This window comes from Salmo salar, chromosome ssa02 (genome assembly GCF_905237065.1).
Source record: "Salmo salar chromosome ssa02, Ssal_v3.1, whole genome shotgun sequence".
NCBI classification, from domain to species: domain Eukaryota; kingdom Metazoa; phylum Chordata; class Actinopteri; order Salmoniformes; family Salmonidae; genus Salmo; species Salmo salar.
This window is the reverse complement of record NC_059443.1, coordinates 65,228,390-65,252,798: the sequence shown is the minus strand read 5'-3', so window position 1 is coordinate 65,252,798 and position 24,409 is coordinate 65,228,390. Positions and strand designations below refer to the sequence as shown.

The 24,409-nt window shown below is 44.2% G+C and overlaps 1 protein-coding gene across 3 annotated transcripts in view; it reads left to right on the top strand.

Annotated features, from left to right (window-relative positions):
• LOC106589748 (gamma-adducin) overlaps window positions 1-24,409 on the top strand; it is a 150,770-nt gene that overhangs the window by 70,883 nt on the left and 55,478 nt on the right. The window contains exon 1 of one of the 3 annotated variants that reach the window (XM_045707988.1): window positions 14,972-14,994. The exons of the other annotated variants lie outside the window; for them this stretch is intronic. The gene's annotated coding sequence lies outside the window, so the exon portion shown is untranslated. Of the gene's footprint in view, window positions 1-14,971; window positions 14,995-24,409 lie in introns of those variants that run through there. 3 annotated transcript variants of the gene reach the window in all.

The following is a 24,409-nucleotide window of genomic DNA, read 5'->3' as shown; positions in this document are numbered from 1 at the left end:
CCTCTCAGAGCTGGTGAACATATGCTGGGAATTACAAGTCCTGCTAATTTCCTCCTCTCTTTCTCTCATTCTGTATCTCTCTGCCTCTTTCTTTCTCTCTTTTTCTCTCTGCCTCTTTCTGCCTCTCACTACCTTTCTCTCTCTGTATCGCTTGTCTTCTCTCTCTTTCTCCCCCTCTTGCTACCTCTCTGCTGGTCCCCTCGCTCTCTCTTTCACTCTTTCTCTCTCTCTTTCTCTTCGAGACTTAACTAAAACCTGGAACTCATGTATGATGTGTGAAGTCATACTGGGTTTCTTCCCTTTATAAGTGGTTATGTGTGTTGGGCTGAGTGAGAAACCATATCAAGGGTCCCACGCCTAATATCAAGGGAATCGCATCGGGGCGGAACCACATAGATCTCAATGCTGGAACTTTACTATTTGAATGAGGTTAAAATGATAGAGAGTTCAGTTGTATGGATCTAGGAATGGGTAGGGAATTCGAACAGGGATCAAGAATTTGATATCAACTACTAGGGAATCTTCTGTTGCTGTCGCCAACTCAACTCAAACCCTCAACCCATAACTTATGCTGGGTCTGCACATCTGCTGAGACTGCTGGAGAGATTGTCTCCCTGGGCTTGAGATGGTTCTGTTTTACCAGATCTTTGTTTGGAGTGTTTGGAGTGCTCCTGTTTTCATATCAGATCTTTGAGGAAATGAAGATGAGGTATGTGGAAGAAAGAATGCAAGTGGCGTGAGAGATAGAAGGACGTGAGAGAGAGATTGAATGGATACAAGACGGAGAGATGGAAAAAGATGGAGGGGGACCTGAGGTGATATAAAACAAAGTCCTGACAGAGGGATAGAGACTGATATAGACGATATATTAAATTGAGTCAAAGATGGAGAGATGGAAGGATGGGAAGCGAGAGGGATCCAGAGTGATATTAAACACTGATGTCACTCAGAAAGCTATTGTGCAGATGAAGAAGGAGACATTGAAGATAGGAAGAGAGGCATATTGGATTGTAGGGCTGGGAATTGCCAGGGACTTCACGATGCAATATTACCACGATACTTTGGCACCGATACGATATTTATTGCGAATCTCACGATTCTATATGTATTGCGATTCGATACTGTGATTTTATTGCGATTTGATGTTCCAAGCATATTGCTCACTATATGTCTGCTGCATGAGAAAACGCACAAATAATATTGCGACATTGTCGAAACGATATGATACGATATACTATCAGAAATAATATCCCGACATGCACACTACCATTTAAAAGTTTGGGGTCACTTAGAAATGTCCTTGTTTTTGAAAGGAAAGCACATTTTTTGGTCCGTTAAAATAACATCAAATTGATCAGAAATACAGTGTAGACATTAATGTTGTAAATGACTATTGTAGCTGGAAACAGCAGATTTGTTTAATGGAATATCTACATAGGTGTACAGAGGCCCATTATCAGCAACCATCACTCCTGTGTTCCAATGGCACTTTGTGTTAGCTAATTGACGTTCATAATTTGTAAATGCTAATTGATCATTAGAAACCCTTTTGCAGTTATGTAGCAGTTTTCAGCTGGCCTTCTTTAGACTAGTTGAGTATCTGGAGCATCAGCATTTGTGGGTTCGATTACAGGCTCAAAATGGCCAGAAACAAAGAACTTTCTTTGGAAACTCATCAGTCTATTCTTGTTCTGAGAAATGAAGGCTATTGCATGCGAGAAATTGCCAAGAAACTGAAGATCTCGTACAACGCTGTGTACTACTCCCTTCACAGAACAGCACAAACCGGCTCTAACCAGAACAGAAAGAGGAGTGGGAGGCCCCGGTGCACAACTGAGCAAGAGGACAAGTACATTAGAGTGTCTAGTTTGATAAAAAGACGCCTCACAAGTCCTCAACTGGCTGCTTCATTAAATAGTACCCACAAAACACCAGTCTCAACGTCAACAGTGAAGAGGCGACTCCGGGATGCTGGCCTTCTAGGCAGAGTTCCTCTGTCCAGTGTCTGTTATTTTGCCCATCTTCATCTTTTCTTTTTATTGGCCAGTCTGAGATATGGCTTTTTCTTTGCCACTCTGCCTAGAAGGCCAGCATCCCGGAGTCGCCTCTTCACTGTTGAATAGACTGACGAGTTTCATAAAAAGTATTTTGTTTCTGGCCATTTTGAGCCTGTAATCGAACCCACAAATACTGATACTCAACTATTGCTTCTGTAATCAGAACAACAGTTTTCAGCTGTGTTAACATAATTGCAAAAGAGTTTTCTAATGATCAATTAGCCATTTAAAATGATAAACTTGGATTAGCTAACACAACGTGCCATTGGAACACAGGAATGATGGTTGCTGATAAAAGGCCTCTGTACGCGTATGTAGATATTCCATTAAAAATCAGCCGTTTCCAGCTACAATAGTCATTTACAACATTAACAATGTCTACACTGTATTTCTGATCAATTTGATGTTATTTTAATGGACGAAAAATGTGCTTTTCTTTCAAAAACAAGGACATTTCTAAGTGACCCCAAACTTTTGAACGGTAGTGTAACTGTATAGATTTTCCCCCATCACTATTGGGTTGATGTTAAACTATTGGATGAAGCCTTATCCCACTGATGCCTTATGACTCTCCTGCCCAACAGCCATAGAAAGGGAGGAGAGATTTGGATTAAGGCTGTTGTGGATTATAAACACTTTAAGCCTTTCCATAACACACACACACACAGACAGAGACACACACACACACACACAGGGACTTACACACGCACGTGCACACACACGCACATACACGCAACGATAAGTTAGCGACCGAGCAACCGTCTGTTCTCGTCCACATGTTGAACTAAAAAATAAACTCCCGACTAGAAGTAGTCGCTGGGTGACAGCAAGCCAAACCACATCCAGAGTCTCTTGTTGGATTTAGCCCATCCATCCATCTTCTGCTGGGGACTTCAGGGGGAGTTGTGTAGGGTCACACCCTAAGGTCTGGCTCTTGTTCTGGGCCACAGCTCCCCAAGAAACCTGCCTCCTGGGTTCCAGGAGCATGACAGCAGATGGGGTTTTGGAGAGGCAGTGTGTGGGTGGATGGGTCTGGGTGGGTGGATGGGTCTGGGTGGGTGGATGGGTCTGGGTGGGTCTGGGTGGGTGGATGGGTCTGGGTGGGTGGGTGGATGGGTCTGGGTGGGTGTCTGGGTGGGTGGATGGGTCTGGGTGGGTGGGTGATGGGTCTGGGTGGGTGGGTGCACGTGCATTCCTGATGTATCAGTTTCCATTTTCAAAAGCTGGAGACGAGTCCCATAGTGCTAGTGAGGGACTGAAAGGAAAAGAGGATAGAGGCAGCGGGGCTTGGAGGGAGGGAGGGGAAGAGAGAGAGGAGGGGGGCTTGTAGGGAGGGAGGGGAAGAGAGAGAGGGGCTTGGAGTGAGGGAAGGGAAGAGCGAGAGCGATGCTTGGAGGGAGAGAGAGGAAGAGGGAGAGAGGGGCTTGGTATGTGTCGTTGGCCCGTGGTTGTTTTTCCTCCGTATTGTCATTTCCTCTGCAGCTTGAGTTGGAGCGCTCCGAACAGTCCGAAGGCTGCGAACGGGAACAAACATTTATTCAGCGAACCTGATGGGTGTTCCCTCTCCTCTTTTGTTGTCCCCTCTCTTCTGTAACATCTGAGAGGGTTGTAAATCTAAACATTTATCAGGAGAACCTGATGGTTCCTCTCTCTCCTCTCTGCACTGCAGGCATCTCTAAAGAGTAGGCTATATACTGTTGACGTTGTTATGAGTCAGTGCTTCCTCTATTAAAGAGCACGATGGAATGTTTCAGTGGGTCAACAGGTCTCAGATCAGAGGGTTCTGGGTTTTCGTTGAGGACATCCAGATGTTTGTCTTTGGATTTACCTTTTCTGTTCAATTTCACGTTTGGGCCGTGTGTAAACAAATACATGGGAAATCTTATTCACCAGAGCTCTTGAAGTTCATCCAGTTATATGGGGTTACCACAGTAAGATCTATTGGTTATTACATCTCTATGTCCCCGTCTTGTCTGGCGCTAATGAGTGTATTCAAGTGGTGTGTGTGACAGCAGTCACTCAAGCGATTCACTGCTCCCCATCAACCTTCAACAGAGCCCTTAAAAAAAGACTATCTTCTCTCAGGTCATGCCTATATCATGATGTACCTGTGTGTCTCACTTAGTTATGAGTCATCCCTAAGGGATTTGACCTTTGACCTGCTGTCTGGCCTGTCAGCAAAGCTCTCAAGCCCTTATAGTCCCTAATCTCCACTGCCTATCATCTCCCTAGACTGGAGCACTAACCCCTAGCCCTCAAGACTAGAGCACTAACCCCTAGCCCTCAAGACTAGAGCACTAACCCCTAGCCCTCAAGACTAGAGCACTAACCCCTAGCCCTCAAGACTAGAGCACTAACCCATAGCCGTTTAAAGACTGGAGCACTAACCCATAGCCCTCTGAAGACTGGAGCACTAACCCATAGCTCTCTAAAGACTGGAGCACTAACCCATAGCCCTCTAAAGACTGGAGCACTAACCCCTCTAAAGACTAGAGCACTAACCCATAGCCCTCTAAAGACTGGAGCACTAAGCCATAGCCCTCTAAAGACTGGAGCACTAACCCCTCTAAAGACTAGAGCACTAACCCATAGCCCTCTAAAGACTGGAGCACTAACCCCTAGCCCTCTAAAGACTAGAGCACTAACCCCTAGCCCTCTAAAGACTGGAGCACTAACCCATAGCCCTCTAAAGACTGGAGCACTAACCCATAGCCCTCTAAAGACTGGAGCACTAACCCATAGCCCTCTAAAGACTGGAGCACTAACCCATAGCCCTCTAAAGACTGGAGCACTAACCCATAGCCCTCTAAAGACTAGAGCACTAACCCATAGCCCTCTAAAGACTGGAGCACTAACCCATAGCCCTCTAAAGACTAGAGCACTAACCCCTAGCCCTCTAAAGACTGGAGCACTAACTCCTCTAAAGACTAGAGCACTAACCCATAGCCCTCTAAAGACTGGAGCACTAACCCATAGCCCTCTAAAGACTGGAGCACTAACCCATAGCCCTCTAAAGACTGGAGCACTAACCCATAGCCCTCTAAAGACTGGAGCACTAACCCATAGCCCTCTAAAGACTGGAGCACTAACCCATAGCCCTCTAAAGACTGGAGCACTAACCCATAGCCCTCTAAAGACTGGAGCACTAACCCATAGCCCTCTAAAGACTAGAGCACTAACCCCTAGCCCTCTAAAGACTGGAGCACTAACCCATAGCCCTCTAAAGACTGGAGCACTAACCCATAGCCCTCTAAAGACTGGAGCACTAACCCATAGCCCTCTAAAGACTAGAGCACTAACCCATAGCCCTCTAAAGACCACCCGGCATTAGAGAGACAGATCTTAAGGGGCCCGCTCATCTTCTCTTACTCCTTCTTCTGGTCATTACTGATGTTAAGTAATTTAGTGGGCCACTGTGTTGCCCTTGCAGCACGGTGATTGTGTGTGTTGACTTAGAACAATGAATCTCCTTACTAAGCACTTCTGATACCAGTTATTCATCAAACCTGTATAAAAAGACTATCTGTTCACTGTTTGTCAGTGAAACAACAAGCCTGCTGTCTGTCTGTCCCACTTAACTCCTCAGCTAGCCTCAGCTCTTGGAAGACAAGGGAATCACCCGCTAGGCTAGGTGCTGCTGCTGAGCTTGAAGAGCGCCTTTCATTCAGGCCCTTTGACTGTCTTTTGATGCTTTTGAAACTTTCCATTCAAGCTTCATTATCGCCTAGAATGAGTTGGCGGCGGCGTCATCGGAAGTCCTGCTTCCGAGCTTTTTCCAAGTTTTGGCAGGTAAAAGCCGAGACAGATGGTTATGGAAGTCATTAACATTCCAGAGGGCGAACACATCGACACACACACACACACACACACCACGAAGATGTGGACACTTGTTTATTTTTCCACGTGCGTGGGCGGGACCATGCCCGAATGTTGCACTGTCTGTCCTTCACTGAGAGAGGAGAAGGTGGAGGAGGGGAGGGGTGAAGACACCCCTGTCCTGAAAACAATACAAAGGGGCAGACAAATGAACGCTGTGGGCTCAGTGAGGGATCGGGGAAGTGGATTCGAGATGGGTGGATTGACACAGAGGATTGGAGGCTAGAGAGGGAGAGATGAAGAGGGGGAGAGAGGGAGAGGGAGGTGTGGAAAGAGACATGGGTGAGGGGGGGGAGATGGTGTGTAAGCGACATGGCATATGGACCAGAAGATCAACTTTCAGTCCTCAGTAGTTCCACTGTCCAGATTGTTGAATGCATGTGTTTCACTGCGCTAGATGTAACAGTATCTTCTTGAAGGGAGAAATCTTCTTCTGCTTTTTCACCAACCAAAGCTGATCCCCTTTCTCTTCAAAAACATTATCTGACCAGCCATAAAGAGACCTCAACTTCAGTATCTGATTTTAACCTCCTGGAAATGTGTTGTATCTAATACATCGTCATGGTCTACCACACACACACACGGGCCATAAATCCACGTTCAGGTCCCCAAAATGTGGAAATATCCCATTCCTCCTCCAGCTCTCTGTCTCAATAATCCCTCCTGTGGAGTTGGTGGGAGTAGTGATCTGTAAACCAGAGAGGAGCGTGGGTCGTGGCTCGGACATGAATGAAACGTCTTGAATCACCACGGAGACCTGATACAGTAGTACTTAGTGGCTGGTACTCTCTAGAATGATAGGCCTTAGGAGGGAGGAACTGCTGCTCTCTAGAATGATAGGCCTTGGGAGGGAGGGAGGAACTGCTGCTCTCTAGAATGATAGGCCTTGGGAGGGAGGAACTGCTGCTCTCTAGAATGATAGGCCTTGGGAGGAAGGAACTGCTGCTCTCTAGAATGATAGGCATTGGGAGGGAGGAACTGCCCATCTCTAGAATGATAGGCATTGGGAGGGAGGAACTGCTGCTCTCTAGAAGGATAGGCCTTGGGAGGAAGGAACTGCTGCTCTCTAGAATGATAGGCCTTGGGAGGGAGGAACTGCTGCTCTCTAGAATGATAGGCCTTGGGAGGGAGGAACTGCTGCTCTCTAGAATGATAGGCCTTGGGAGGGAGAGAGGAACTGCTGCTCTCTAGAAGGATAGGCCTTGGGAGGGAGGAACTGCTGTTCTCTAGAACTGATCTCTTGGGTCTCTGCTCTCTCTAGAAGATAGCCTGGAGAACTGCTGTCTCTCTAACTGGCTCTCTCTCTCTCTCTCTCTCTCTCTCTCTCTCTCTCTCTCTCTCTCTCTCTCTCTCTCTCTCTCTCTCTCTCTCTCTCTCTCTCTCTCTCTGCTTTATTGCCAAAGCAAGTGAAGTAGATAATAAACAGAAGTGAAATAAACAACAAAAAGTAAATATTACACTCACACAAGTTCAAAAATAATAGAGACATTTAAAATGTTATCTCTATATACAGTGTTGTAACGATGTGCAAATAAACAAACATAAAATGGGTTGTATTTACTAGTGATGCATCGATATGACATTTTTGGCGATACCGATATCCAATATTTTCATTGACAAAAAAAACGAAGCTGATATTTAAAATTTTTGCGGCCTTTTAAGCATCCTAATACAGTTAAATAGTTAACACACACACATGGACGCAGCGGTCTAAGGCACTGCATCTCAGTGCAAGAGGCGTCACTACAGTCCCTGGTTTGAATCTAGGCTGTATCACATCCGGCCGTGATTGGGAGTCCCATAGGGCGGCGCACAATTGGCCCAGCGTCTTCCAGGCCGTCATTGTAAATGACTTGCCTAGTTAAATAAAGGTTACACACACACACACAAACACACCACACTGACCTAAAAGTTATTTTGTTGCCATTTACTTATGTCTCCATTACCAGTGGCTGCTTTTAACGTTAGCTTTGGGCAACAGGGTTAAATAGCTAAACACATCATTCGTGGCCGGTGTTTGCAGACTTTTATGTACAGCTTTGACGGTGCAACTGTATCTTTTTTTGACACACAAAGACCCAGACGGCGTTCCATAGTATGTATGTCATGAAGCTAATAGCAGTGACGCTATTACTGTGTAACTCCGGTAGGGCAACATCTGAAAAATAGCGCACTTGGTAGTGTGTACCGGTGCTCAACCAGTCTGCGAAAGCCAACATCACCCACAACAGAAAACGGTTGATTGTCAAGGACAATGAATTCCATTATCTTGGCTTTAATGGATTTCGCCTTTGAGTTGTCTCGCTGAATTTTTCTTACTCTTTCAAATGACTGCTCGATCCACACAGCAGACATTGTGGGCTAGGTTAGGAATGCTGTGTTGCATGAGTAGCGCAACATTTTACATGGCGTCATTACGTCATGTACCTACGTTATATAGGTATGAACGGTAGCTTTGTCATCGGTTTTTAACATCAGCATTTAACCTGTTTGGGCTAGGGGGCAGTATTGAGAATTTTGGAAAAAATATGTGCCAATTTTTAACTGCCTCCTACACCAACTCAGAAGCTAGAATATGCATATTATTGTTCAGGTTTGGATAGAAAACACCCTAAAGTTTCTAAAACTGTTTGAATGGTGTCTGTGAGTATAACAGAACTCCTATGGCAGGCAAAAACCTGACAAGGTTTCATGCAGGAAGTGGCCTGTCTGACAAGGAGTCGTGCGTCTTGCATCTGTTTATTGAAGAGTAAGGATCTTAGCTGTAACGTGACAATTCCCAGGGCTCCAATAGGCTCTCAGAACCCGGGAAAAACCTGAACGATGACGAGGCAGCCTCTGGCTGAAACAGATTATCGCCTTATCCAAGTGGCCGATCAGAGGACCATTGAATGAGGCGCGTGCACGATTCGCCCCCGTGGAGAAATTTAATTCGGCTGTTTAGCTTATTGCAGATTCCCGGTCGGAATATTATCGCTTTTCTACGAGATAAATGGCATAAAAATTGGTTTTAAACAGCGGTTGACATGCTTCGAAGTACGGTAATGGAATATTTAGACATTTTTTGTCACGCCATGCGCCATGCGCACGACCGTTATTTACCATTCGTATAGTGTGTAGAACGCACGAACAAAACAGAGGATATTTGGATATAATGATGGATTATTTGGGACCAAACCTACATTTGTTATTGAAGTAGAAGTCCTGGGAGTGCATTCTGACGAAGAACAGGAAAGGTAAGAACATTTTTCTTATAGGAAATAGGATTTTGGTGAAGGCTAATCTTGCCGGGTGTCTAAATAGCTAGCCGTGATGGCTGGGCTATGTACTTAGAATATTGCAAAATGTGCTTCATCCGAAAAGCTATTTTAAAATCGGACATATCGAGTGCATAGAGGAGTAATGTATCTATAATTCTTAAAATAATTGTTATGCTTTTTGTGAACGTTTATCGTGAGTAATTTAGCAAACTGTTAGTAAATTCCCCGGAAGTTTGCGGGGGTATGCTTTTTCTGAACGTCACATGCTAATGTAAAAAGCTGTTTTTTGATATAAATATGAAGTTGATTGAACAGACATGCATGTATTGTATAACATAATGTCCTAGGTGTGTCATCTGATGAAGATCATAAAAGGTTAGTGCTGCATTTAGCTGTGGTTTGGGTTTTTGTGACATTATATGCTAGCTTGAAAAATGGGTGTCTGATTATTTCTGGCTGGGCACTCTCCTGACATAATCTAATGTTTTGCTTTCGTTGTAAAGCCTTTTTGAAATCGGACAGTGTGGTTAGATTAAGGAGAGTCTTGTCTTTAAATAGCTGTAAAATAGTCATATGTTTGAGAAATTGAAGTAATAGTATTTCAAACGATTCAAAAATCGCGCCACTGAATTCAGGTGGCTGTTACGTAGGTGGGACGAATTCGTCCCGCCTTGCCCATAGAGGTTAACTAGACATCAGGCCAATACCGATGTTGGCATTTTTAGCTAATATCGTCCGATTCCAATATGTTCACCGATATATCGTGCATCCCTAGTATTTACAATGGTGTTTGTTCTTCACTGGTTGCCCTTTTCTTGTGGAAACAGGTCGCAAATCTTGCTTCTGTGATGGCACACTGTGGTATTTCACCCAGTAGATATGGGAGTTTATCAAAATTTGATTTGTTTCGAATTCTTTGTGGGTCTGTGTAATCTGAGGGAAATATGTGTCTCTAATATGGTCATACATTTGGCAGGAGGTTAGGAAGTGCAGCTCAGTTTCCACCTCATTTTGTTGGCAGTGTGCACATAGCCTGTCTTCTCTTGAGAGCCAGGTCTGCCTTCAGCGGCCTTTCTCAATAGCAAGGCTATGCTCACTGAGTCTGTACATAGTCAAAGCTTTCCTTAATTTTGGGTCAGTCACAGTGGTATTCTGCCACTGTGTACTCTCTGTTTAGGGCCAAATAGCATTCTAGTTTGCTCTGTTTTTTTCCAAATTTTTTCCAATGTGTCAATTAATTATCTTTTTGTTTTCTCATGATTTGGTTGGGTCTAATTGTGTTGCTGTCCTTGGGCTCTGTGGGGTCTGTTTGTGTTTGTGAACAGAGCTCCGAGACCAGCTTGCTTAGGGGACTCTTCTCCAGGTTCATCTCTCTGTAGGTGATGACTTTGTTATGGAAGGTTTGGGAATTGCTTCCTTTTAGGTGATTGTAGAATTTAACGGCTCATTTCTAGATTTTGATAATTAGTGGGTATCGGCCTAATTCTGCTCTGCATGCATTATTTGGTGTTTTACGTTGTACACTGAGGATATTTTAGCAGAATTCTGCATGCAGAGTCTCAATTTGGTGATTGTCCCATTTTGTGAATTCTTGGTTGCTGAGCGGACCCCAGACCTCACAACCATAAAGGGCAATAGGTTCTATAACTGATTCAAGTATTTTTATTTCTCTCTCTCTCTCTCGTTTCACCAGCAGTCACCTGTAAACTGAGTTGCTGGCACTGCGCTGAGTTACTGGCGCTGCCTCGCCTTCAAAGAATCTCTACACCCTCAGAGAGTGATGACTGCCACACACACACACACACACACACACACACACACACACACACACACACACACACACACACACACACACTGTCTGAGGTGAGGCTGGTTTGAAGGGTTCTACTGAAACCATACGGCTGGGCCCAGGACTCTGTTTCTTCTCTCCACTAGACTCCTGTGGCTCTTTACATTTCTTTCCCTCTCTGTTTTATCAGATATCCACTAATAACTAGATCCTATGGACAGAGGGAGAGATGGATGGAGGGTGTTGTCTGTTGAAGAGAGGGTGGGAGAGAGAGAGAGAGAGAGAGCTGGGTGTTCTGGAATGTCTGTGCTGAAGTATCGATTTATGCAGCTGAAAAACGGAGCAGATGATTCCTTACAGTCTCTGGCTATTCATAGTGGTTCCTCCTGAGTCCTCACTAAAGTGCTGATCAAGGATCAGTTCAGCCTTTTAGACCATAAGGAATAGGACTATATGGACAGAGGGGAGTCCTCACTAAAGTGCTGATCAAGGATCAGTTCAGCCTTTTAGACCATAAGGAATAGGACTATATGGACAGAGGGGAGTCCTCACTAAAGTGCTGATCAAGGATCAGTTCTGCCTTTTAGACCATAAGGAATAGGACTATATGGACAGAGGGGAGTCCTCACTAAAGTGCTGATCAAGGATCAGTTCTGCCTTTTAGACCATAAGGAATAGGACTATATGGACAGAGGGGACGTGATCCTTGACTCTGTCTGCTGTGTTCTGTTCTCTCTCTCTCTCTCTCTCTCTCTCTCTCTTTCTTTCTCTCTCTCTCTCTCTCTCTCTCTCTCTCTCTCTCTCTCACACTCTCTTGTTCCCCCTCTGTCTCTCTTTGCTCTCTCTCCTCTCTTTCGGTCCTCTCTCTCTTTCTCTTTACCTCCTCTCAATTCAATTCAAATCAAAGGCCTTTATTTGTATGGGAAACATATGTTTACTTAGCCAAAGCAAATGGAATAGACAATAAACAAAAGGGAAATAAACAGTGGAAACATTAGTAAACATTACACTCACAAATGTTTGAAAAGAATATAGACATTTCAAATGTTATATTATTGCTATGTACAGTGTTGTAACAATGTGCAAGTAGTTGAAGTATAAAAGGGGAAATAAATAAACAGGTTGCATTTACAATGGTGTTTGTTCTCCACTGGTTGTCCTTTTCTCATGACAACGGGCCACACATCGTGCTGCTGTATCTGCACACTGCACTGTTTCACCTTGCAGATATAGGACTTTATCAGTGTTTGGTTTGTTTTCAAATGATTTGTGGGTCTGTGTGATTTGTTGGAAATATGTCTCTCTAATGTGGTCATACATTTGGCAGGAGGTTAAGAAGTGTAGATCAGTTTCTACCTCATTTTGTGGGCAGTAAGGCACATAGTCTGTCTTCTCTTGAGAGCCAGGTCTGTTTACAGCGGCCTCTATCATAAGTCTGTACATAGTCAAGGATCTTTTACATTTAGGGTCAGTCACAGTGGTCAGGTATTCTGCTACTATGTGCTTTCTCTCTCTCTCTCTCTCTCTCTCTCTCTCTCTCTCTCTCTCTCTCTCTCTCTCTCCTTTCTCTCTCTCTCTTTATATTCTCTCTCTCTCTTCTTTCTCTCTTGCTCTCTTTCCCCCTCTCTCTTTTCCCCTCTTTCTCTCCTCCACTCTCTTGCTCTCTCCACCCCCCTCTCTCTCTGCTCTCTCTTTCTGTTCTCGGCTATGCTGTTTGAGCACACTGATTGAAGCTGACACTGGAATAGAGAGCTGGGGGGTAGGTTGTTGGTTCACCTGGCGCTACAAATCGCTGGCTAATTTAGATGTAACTCGAACCTACAGTCCCCTCTCCCTCTTCTCCTTTCTTCCCCTCTCCGTCTTCCTCCCTCTCTCCCTCTTCTACCTTTTCCTTTCTGCTCTGAGTAGATGTGAACAGACGTTGCCCTCAGGATCAACTTACTCCTCGCCCAAACCTTAACCATTACGGGAAAGAAAACCCCAAACTGACCTTAGATCAATGTGGAGGGGACTTCATTCTCCTCTGCACCTCAGACCCAACTAGTTGATCCCCGAACCACAGGCATACAAGTTGAGTTGACTGGACTAGCCTTGGCTATCATTCGTCGTGACATTTATGCAGTGTTCCGTAACTATACGCCTGCAGGAGACGAGCTATCCTTGAGTCATCTTAATCTTACTGTGTGTGTGTGTGTGTGTGTGTGTGTGTGTGTGTGCGCGTGTGTGAGCACGTCAAGAAATCTAATCCTTGACATTGAAGAGAGAATTCCCACTGGGATGGAGATTTTTACAGTAGACATTAGGCACCTGTCATTGGATAGTATTATATTCTCTGGTATGTGCTCTGCCGTTTTCTGTGACAATGGCACGTGTCGCAGTCACACTGACTGCAAGGCAAGGATACCATCACTGGCTGGGACCTTCTGACACACACACACACACACACACACAACACACACACACACACACACACTCACAAACACATATACACAAACACACACTCACAAACACATATACACACATAGGCACACACACAAACACATATGCACACACAAACACACATGTTGGATGACTTAACATTACAGACACATTATTCAGAGTACATGACAACTCTGAGCCTTACAGCAATCTGGCACCACATCCAATAAGCAGATACTGAGCTCTATTGGCTAGGTTTCTGAAGGACAATCCTATCTCTATGGTAACTGATGCCCGTTGAGCACAGCTCCAGGCTAGCACATAGACCTAAGCCACAGCATTCATGCTGGTTATTGAAACATTCCTCTGCTGCCACAACGCCTGGTCTTCTTGTCTCGTTCTGTCTCCCATCGCCAGGGATGCATTCACTAGGAACCAAACAGTCATGGGACCTACCCTCGTTTTCCTTTCAAAATGTTTTCAGTTACAAAACGTTTTGCTACAGTTTTGTTACGGTGTGCGACTAATGAATACACCGTAAGGCTCTGCTCTTTAAAGTTGCTCTGAGTGACATGACACAGTGAACATCGACTTAGATGGACATTGCGTCATTGCTTTTAGGCACTAGAGTCCTCTATCTATCTCTATGGGTACTACTGAGGAAAATAAAAGATGGAAGGAACGATGAGTTCATTAACAGAACACACCACTGGCCTCTGGATGTCCTTCATGCTCTTCCTGAATAAGGTGTGTGAGGGAACCGCTTCCTGTAAGGGGCCACTTTGACCCGGTGGATTATATGGGCGAACACACAAGCCAGGTGACCGTGGGACACCAGGAGAGCGCGTGGTCATTCACAGCTTTGAAACGCCATGGAGAGACGAGGAATTTGTATCATTGAAAGTAAGGTGTCTTTGCGCCACTCCTTCTCTCAGTGGGGGAGTGAGAGAGGGGAGAGAGAGAGAGACCATGAAGCCCGGGGCTAGGCCCACGCTCAGCCATGGTGGTCCAATTAAAAAGAACTCTTGTAGAGAGAAATCCCTGTTCCATTAGCTTGGTATGAGAGGGAGATGGACTGATAATTAGACGCTGTTATTAGGCTAATTGGCATTAATATGTTAATCCACCAAGGCTTTACTAACGAAAACTGCAGCAATATTTAGTCTTGTCTGTGTTGTAATACACCTTTATGATTATGGGTTATTTTCCCAGATGAAGTGTTTATTGTGAGAACAAACATTAGGCATGTTTAGAATAATACTGGGAACAATTGTTAACTTTGTTGAGGATGGACACACACACACACACACACACACACACACTGCGTCTCAGTATAAAAGTGACTCCTGGCTCAGAACGGCCCCCAGCGGGGCCTCACATCCTGACAGGAAGCTGTGTCTTTTCTCCTCCATTCCTCCTCAATCACTTTCTTCTCCTTTATTTCTCCTCTCATTCAGGCTGTTGCTCAACAATGTTCATTTAACCCTCCTCTAGAACTGTCCACTGGACCTGTCGAGACAGACAGACACAGACAGACGGCGATCATCCAATCTATCACACCTCAGGACTTATCAACCAGCAGCGTCACTCCAGTGTGAGTTGACTAACCAATAAAGCTCTTACAGAGACCGGACTCTTGACCCGGACTATTAAGGCCAAATCAAACGAAACGCCAACGAGCATCGCTTCGCGTTGACGCGAGAAAAATAGACTTGTTTTCTAATTTGATGCACGTAATGCTTTTGACAGCGTTGACACTGTCTGTCATTCACTACCATGCTTTCTAATTCCAGTGTGTACACGCTCGTTCACGTTTGGTTTGATTTGGCCTTTAGGAGTTTAAAAGCTCCAAACTGGAACCGGACCGACTCTCATGATGGGCCGGCTGTATTACACCAACATTGTCCCAGTCATCAGTAGTGTGTAGTGCAGTAGGAGCTGTCTAGTGTCCACTTCACAGCATCACTCTCCCTGGGGCTCATACAGACCAGGCTTTCACTACAAACTGTCAGAGTCCTGGCACCCAAACTGACCCTTAATACTGTCTCCTCAATGCCAGGATTCATCACTAACAACCATTTCCTTTGAATTGTTCACTACATACACATACACACACATACATACACACACTGCCAAGTAACAGTCAGTGGCTGTTGACGGGGCATCGCCATCGAAGTCCCTCAGCGGGCTGTTCAGCTAGATGCCTGACCTTGTGGGCGACCGTGTCCATTCAATGTCCGTTTCCGGGTGTTTCCGTGGTGATGGATGCTTTGTATTGATAAGTGTCTGACTCTCCCCCAGGGGCCCTTTCTCTTCTCTCTTCTGGCAGTGTGTCAGAGAGCAGTCAGAGAGATGGAGAGAGAGAGAGAGGTCAGCTGACTGTATTTGAGAGATGAGTTGGTTTCCCTGGTCTGTTTCCTGTGCTGGTTCTGTCATTCTGCGATGCCCTCTACATCAAAGAGAGGTTGACTTGACACCTAACCTTTGACCTCACATCAGTGACAAAGCTTACTTTGTCATCTCTTTCCACTAGTGGCAGGCAAACATGGTAGATGAACGTCAGGTATGGAAGGACTTTCATATTGGATGTTATGTGAGGAAGTTCACATGGAAAGTGTTCTGTATGTATTTGCATTTTCTATTTTCCACTAGTGTCAGGCAAAGCAGGCATGGTGGATTGATGTAAGGAAAGGGCATTCATATTGGCCTGTTTCCAAAGACTTTGGCGCCACTGTGGATGGTTTTATGTGCCCCCACAAAGATACTTTGGAATGTCTTTTGTAAGTTTGGGTTTGATGTTCTTTCCCAGAACCACCAACCAACACAAAAGATAGACCTACAGTTAATGCCAGTGTCCTTGTTGTTGAATGTGGGAGTCATGGTGTTACCCACACATGGCCTTCCTACACCCACTGTAACCAGCCCAGTTCTTTTCTCTGACCTTGATACCAGCACAGGTTTATCGGCGGTGTCCCCACTCAGTCTTCAAAGTGGAGAGGGGGATTCGAAACACAATGAAGAGTCTTGGGTTTTGTATATCCGCTGTGTCAGGACTTCGCCCAGGTTGCTGGTCTAAACTCTAACGGCTCTAAAGGCTTATGGGATAGCGGGAAAAGAGGAGAAGCAGCGGTAGGTAGGACCTTGGGTCCTTTCTCGTGACACACAACTCCAATGGGACCAGATCAGGGTCATGAAAGTGGGTCAGAGAAGGAGGAGTTTAAAAAAATCCTTTTACTTGGATAAACAAACTTATTTTTGTCTAGAGCTTTCTCATTTGAGACTTTTTGAAGCATTTAAACGTGAGTAGAAGGCTGTCTCTCTCCTGTTTCTTTTCTTCTAGCCTCTGATGGAAAAACAAGGGTCATTAGCTTCTTCTTTAGCTCTTCCAACTTGGACACAGTGTTTAGTTCATACACACATTACAAAGGTTATAACAGATCAGTATCAGTCTGTTTGGCCCTTTATAGCAGACAGTAAGTGTTTGCATATGGTCTATAGTTTCTTGACGAGTATTATCTTTCCAAACGTCTCTTCAGCTTTATGAATGGATTTGATCTGTAGCGTAGCTAATTTATACCAGATGTTGCTTAGAGGAATCCCTTGCGATGTCTCCATCTATCCCCGTCTCTCTCGCTCTTTCTCTCCCTCCCTCGTTCTCTTACTCTCTGTTTGTCTCTCTCGCTTTCTCTCTCTCTCCTTACATTATTCCTCGTCACTTGACTTTTTTCCCTCTCTCTCTCGCTCGCTCGCTCTCTCTCTCTCTCTCTCTCTCTGACTCTCTCTCTCTCTCTCTCTCTCTGACTCTCTCTCTCTCTGTCTCTCTCTCTCTCTCTCTCTCTCTCTCTCTCTCTCTCTCTCTCTCTCTCTCTCTCTCTCTCTCTGACTGTCTCTTTCTGACTGTCTCTCTGGTCCTGGGGTGTGGAGGCCACATCATGCATACAGTGTTTGTTTTGGGGTTGCTATGGAGATCCTCATGTGGGGGTGCCTTTGGGGTGAGGTGGGAGGGATGTCATGCGGACTGCCCTGTGAGAAAGACCACTGCCTCCTGTAGTGTTACATTACATCATGGACACACACACGCACACACACACACACACACACACCAACATATCGAAAACGTCTGTTTCCTTGGATTGTGGAATGGAGACTACCCAAACACAAGCACACTCCCCTTTTCAAATTGACCTCGTTCTCTCTGTTAGTCCCACTAACTTGTCCGTAGTTAGGTCAGTCACAAGGTATGTGGTTAGCAAAACAGGACAGAAGTGCATTGGTTTGACAATGTGAAAGTGAATTTACTTCTGAATGCTTTCACTCATATACTCGTACAATACAATCATCTGATTGTCTGAATGCAGCTCTTGGCTTCGATGTGTCTCAATACTGTCTCAGTCTGTCTTCACGTGTCTGTTTTTCAGAGAATAGCAGAGGATGCGAGTTTGGCCTTTCCATGAACCTAGGGTCATGTGAAGGTCAATCATAGATTGTGTTTATTTCAAGATTTAAAACCGTTTTGAAATGACCTCCAGGTGTTGCATGATTAGAGGGTTGCTAGATGTTTCTGTGTTGCTGTGTAGCTAAATCTGGAAAGCAGCCTTGGAGTAGGGTAGGATAGGGTTAGAGTAGAGTAGGGTAGAATAGGGTTAGAGTATAGAAGGGTATAGTAGGGTAGGATTAGGGGTAGAATAGGTTAGAGTAGAGAAGGGTAGAGTAGGGTAGAATAGGGTTAGGGTAGGGTGGATTAGGGGTAGGATAGGGTTAGGGTAGAAAGGGTAGAGTAGGGTAGGATTAGGGGTAGGATAGGGTTAGAGTAGAGTAGGGTAGGATTAGGGGTAGGATAGGGTTAGAGTAGAGCAGGGTAGAATAGGGTTAGGGTAGGGTGGGATTAGGGGTAGGATAGGGTTAGAGTAGAGAATGGTAGGGTAGGATTAGGGGTAGGATAGGGGTAGAATAGGGTTAGGGTCGGGTGGGACTAGGGGTAGGATAGGGTTAGAGAAGGGTAGGGTAGAATAGGGTTAGGGTAGGGTTGGATTAGGGGTAGAGTAGGGTAGAATAGGGTTAGGGTAGGGTAGGATTAGGGGTAGGATAGGGTTAGAGTAGAGAAGGGTAGAGTTGGGTAGGATTAGGGGTAGGATAGGGTCAGAGTAGAGAGGGGTAGGGTAGGATTAGAGGTAGAATAGGGTTAGAGTAGGGTAAAATATGGGTTAGGATAGGGTGGGATTAGGGGTAGGTTGGACTAGGGTGGGGTTGGGTAAGGTAGGGTGGGGTAGGGTAGAGTAGGGTTAGGGTAGGATTAGGGTAGGGTGGGGTAGAGTAGGGTAGGTTATAGTAGGGGAGGGTTTAGTAGGGTAGGATTAGGGGTAGGGTGGGGTATAGTTGGGTAGGATTAGGGGTAAAGTAGGATTAGGGTAGAGTAGGGTATAGTAGGGTTAGAGTAAGGTAGGATTGGGGTAGGGTGTGTGGGGTAGTGGTGAATTAGGGTAGGGTTAGAGTAGGGTGGAGGAGGATTAGGGATGGGGTATAATTAGGGGTAGAGGAGGATTAGAGAAGGACAGGGTAGATTAGGGTTAGAGTTAGAGTAGGTTAGGGTAGGTTTAGAGTAGGGTAGCATTAGGGGTAGGGTAAGGTAGGATTAGGGGTAGGGTAGAGTAGGGGTAGGGAGGGTTAGAGTGGGTTAGAGTGGGTTAGGGTAGGTTTAGAGTAGGATTAGGAGTAGAGTAGGATTAGGAGTAGAGTAGGGTCGAGGAGGATTAGGTTTAGGGTCGAGGAGGATTAGGGGTAGGGTCGAGGAGGATTAGGGGTAGGGTCGAGGAGGATTAGGGGTAGGGTCGAGGAGGATTAGGGGTAGGATAACAAAAAAGGATAGTACTTAGATAAGACATTCCAAAGTTCTCCTTGACTCCATTGTTTATTGTTTTATTTATTGAACCTTTATTTTGACAGGGAGTCATGCTGAGACCAAGGCCTCTTTTGGGGAAAAGCCCTGTAATTACAAAACATACACACATCAATACACTACGGAAAGCACAACAGATACAGAACACAATCATAGAAAACAAACACATTCTTCAGTAAAATGTTCCATGCAACCAGGGGTTCTGAAATTCTTTCCATTCCCAGAATACCTTGTGGTTTAGTTATGTCCTCGACAGTGAAATGCTTCATTTGACAAGCAGGATTTGGGGGAATCAGGATTATGTCTCCGAGCATTAAATTGACATCCTTATTATAGACAGTCATTTTTCTCCTACCATGTGATTTGGGTGCCTGTTGGTTGTCGGTTTACCACAAAAAAAAACAACACAAAATCCTCTTTGTAATTGAGACTTTAGCGTCAATTTCCTGCCCCAGATGCTTCCTCCAATGTGTGTGTGTGTGAGTGTATGTGTGTGATAGAGAGGAGGGTTGTTGGTTTGTGCTAAGAGGAATTTTATTTCCTAACTGTGCCTAGAAATAGAGTGTATGTAACCTAGATGACTAGCTGATCATCACTCCAGATTCAGGAGACATGCTGGATTTGCCATGAAAACTGAACATCTGGAAGGCTATGCCCTAGATTAGAATGTCTGCTTTGTAATTCATTCAACATCACACATGATTTTGTTTTGCTTCTAAACCAACCTCCGTCCGTATCACAGTCCTGTAACTGCACAGTCCATCTGCCTGTGTAAACCTAAAGCCAGCCTTCTCCCTTTAGTCTAGACGAGGTCTCTGCTCTGCACAAGGGCCCATGGTTCAGTCGAGTAGGAACATTTGCCTTGTAAATGAACTGCTGACTGAGACTGAAGTTCCAAATGCAACCACATTCCCTACTAGAGGTCGACCGATTATGATTTTTCAATACCGATACCGATTATTGGATGACCCACAAAAACACCCCCGATGCCGATTAATCGGCCGATTTTTATATATATATTTGTAATAATGACAATTACAACAATACTGAATGAAAAATGAACACTTTTATTTTAACTTAATATAATACATCAATAAAATCAATTTAGTCTCAAATAAATAATGAAACATGTTCAATTTGGTTTAAATAATACAAAAACAAAGAGTTGGAGAAGAAAGTAAAAGTGCAATATGCGCTATGTTAAAAAGCTAGCGTTTAAGTTCCTTGCTCAGAACATGAGAACATATGAAAGCTGGTGGTTCCTTTTGACATGAGTCTTCAATATTCCCAGGTAAGAAGTTTTAGGTTGTAGTTATTATAGGACTATTTCTCTCTATACGATTTGTATTTCATATACCTTTGACTATTGGATGTTCTAATAGGTACTTTAGTATTGCCAGCCTAATCTAGGGAGTTGATAGGCTTGAAGTCATAAACAGAGCAATGCTCGAAGCATTGCGAAGAGCTGCTGGCAAACGCGGGAAAGTGCTGTTTCAATGAATGCTTACGAGCATGCTGCTGCCTACCACCGCTCAGTCAGACTGCTCTATCAAATCATTGACTTAATTATAATATAATAACACACAGAAATACGAGCCTTTGGTCATTAATATGGTAGAATCCGGAAACTATCATTTCGAAAACTAAATATTTATTCTTTCAGTGAAATACGGAACCGTTCCATATTTTATCTAACGGGTGGCATCCCTAAGTCTAAATATTGCTGTTACATTGCACAAACTTCAATGTTATGTCATAATTATGTAAAATTCTGGCAAATTAGTTCGCAACGAGCCAGGCAGCCCAAACTGTTGCATATACCCTGACTCTGCGTGCAATGAACGCAAGAGAAGTGACACAATTTCCCTAGATAATATTGCCTGCTAACAGGAATTTCTTTTAACTAAATAAGCAGGTTTAAAAAAATATACTTCTGTGTATTGATATTAAGAAAGGCATTGATGTTTATGGTTAGGTACATTCGTGCAACGATTGTGCTTTTTTCGCAAATGCGCTTTTGTTAAATCATCCCCCGTTTGGCGAAGTTGGCTGTCTTTGTTAGGAAGAAATGGTCTTCACAAAGTTCGCAATGAGCCAGGCGGCCCGAACTGCTGCATATACCCTGACTCTGTTGCACAGAATGCAAGAGAGGTGACACAATTTCCCTAGTTAAAAGAAATTCATGCTAGCAGGCAATATTAGCTAAATATGCAGGTTTAAAAATATATACTTGTGTATAGAGGTCGACCGATTTATGATTTTTCAGCGCCGATGCCGATTATTGGCGGGCCAACAAAAGCCGATACCGATTAATCGGACGATTTCTTTTGGATTTTTTATTTGTAATAATGACAATTACAACAATACTGAATGAACACTTATTTTAACGTAATATAATACATCAATAAAATCAATTTAGCCTCAAATAAATAATGAAACATGTTCAATTTGGTTTAAATAATGCAAAAACAAAGTGTTGGAGAAGAAAGTAAAAGTGCAATATGTGCCATGTAAAAAAGCTAACGTTTAAGTTCCTTGCTCAGAACATGAGAACATATGAAAGCTGGTGGTTCCTTTTAACATGAGTCTTCAATATTCCCAGGTAAGATATTATAGGAATTATAGGACTATTTCTCTCTATACGATTTGTATTTCATATACCTTTGACTATTGGATGTTCTTATAGGCACTTTAGTCTTGCCAGTGTAACAGTATAGCTTCCGTCCCTCTCCTCGCTCCTACCTGGGCTCAAACCAGGAACACATCGACAACAGCCACCCTCGAAGCAGCGTTACCCATGTAGAGCAAGGGGAACAACTACTCCAAGTCTCAGAGCGAGTGACGTTTCAAACGCTATTAGCGCGCACCCAGCTAACTAGCTAGCCATTTCACATCGGTTACACCAGCCTAATCTCGGGAGTTGACAGGCTTGAAGTCATAAACAGCACAATGCTTGAACCATTGCGAAGAGCTGCTGGCAAACCGCACGAAAATGCTATTTTGAATGAATGCTTACGAGCCTGCTGCTGCCTACCACCGCTCAGTCAGACTGCTCTATCAAATCATAGACTTAATTATAATATAATAACACACAGAAACACGAGCCTTAGGTCATTAATATGGTCAAATCCGGAAACCATCATCTCGAAAACAAAACGTTATTCCTGTTACATTGCACAATCTTCAATGTTATGTCATAATTACGTAAAATTCTGGCAAATTAGTCCGCAACGAGCCAGGCGACCCAAACTGTTGCATATACCCTGACTCTGCGTGCAATGAACGCATAATGACACAATTTCACATGGTTAATATTGCCTGCTAACCTGGATTTCTTTTAGATAAATATGCAGGTTTAAAAATATATACTTGTGTATTGATTTTAAGAAAGGCATTGATGTTTATGGTTGGAGCAACGTGTACCTAAGCGATTATATGCAGCGCAGGACAGGCTAGATAAACTAGTAATATCATCAACCATGTGTAGTTAACTAGTGATTATGATTGATTGATTGTTTTTTTTAAGATAAGTTTAATGCTAGCTAGCACCTTACCGTGGCTCCTTGCTGCACTCGCATAACAGGTAGTCAGCCTGCCACGTGGAGTGCAATGTAATCGGCCATAATCGGTGTCCAAAAATGCAGATCACCAATTGTTATGAAAACTTGAAATCGGCCCCAATTAATCGGCCATTCCGATTAATCGGTCAACCTCTATTCCCTACATGGTGCACTACTTTTGACCAGGGCCCGCTATGTGGGGTATAGGGTGCCATTTGGGATACAGACTTCAGACCCTAGAGGCATGGGGCTGCATACTACGCCACAGCCACTACAGGCACCCCTCCAGATTCCTTTAGCCCAGATCACTGCATCTCAACCAGGGTTCTGGTTTCCCATCTTGGGCCCCTCTCGCAGCCCAGGGAGTGTTGGACTAGCACCATCGCTGGCTGAGTCGCTGGATGTCGTGGGTTGTTATGTGTACTATACTGCAGTGCATAGGAGTGCTAGGTTCATGTACATATGAAGATTCAGATTCCACTCTCGTTATCCTTAATTACCCTGATTGACATCATGACACCTCTCACTTCCCTTCGTGATGTTTCAGTAGCACCATCATTATCAACCGATAATAACTGATTCACTGTTCTATCGGTTATCACACACACACACACACACACACACACACACACACACACACACACACACACACACACACACCATGTTGATTCCGTATCTCTTAGCTCCATTAACAGACTGTTATTATCCAGCATCTTGATGAGAGAGAAGCACCATAAACACCATATTAATTGTTTGTTCCTGATTCAGCTTCATGATGTGGTTGCGATTCAACGTGTCTGTTGTAGCTGTTGGCGCACGGACATACACACACACACACACACACACACACACACACACACACAATGTTTTAGAGCCGCTGCCTGGCGCAGCCCAGTTCTACTGCTTTCATATTGAACGTTGACCTTCCGTGTGTCAGATGTGAGAATACGATGCCCTTCTTTTGACATCTTTGATGGCTGGTGGGAATCTGGCCTACAAAGAACATGTTGTCTTTGATAGTTTATGTGCTACTGTACATTCATTGAGTCTGAACTTTGGGACTATGATTTTTTGACTGAAGTGTTCTTCCTGTGATGTCAAAAAATGTAGCTTAGTGAGAGACAATGACAAATATGTTGTATTCCAAACCCCTTTATCTAGTGTTCCCTCAGTGCCAGGCTATGGTGTATCCAGTCTTTTTGTCTCTCTCTCTCTCTCTCTCTCTCTCTCTCTCTCTCTCTCTGTCTCTCTGTCTGTCTCTCTGTATCTCTTTCTTTCCCTCTCTCCTTCTCTTGCACTCTCTCCCTCTTTCTTTCTCTCTCTCTTTCTTTCTCTCTCTCCACTATGAGCAACATAGAGGCCAAGTTTAGGGTGGATCATTCCTATTACAGGAACATTCTCTGTCTCTGTAGACACTGGTCCATTACATGATCAATTAGAGGAAATACACATACACACTATCTCCATGGAAACATGGCTAGGATTTGGGATCCAATGGGGCTGTGTGTGTGTGTGTGTGTGTGTGTGTGTGTGTGTGTTCCTTCACAAAACCA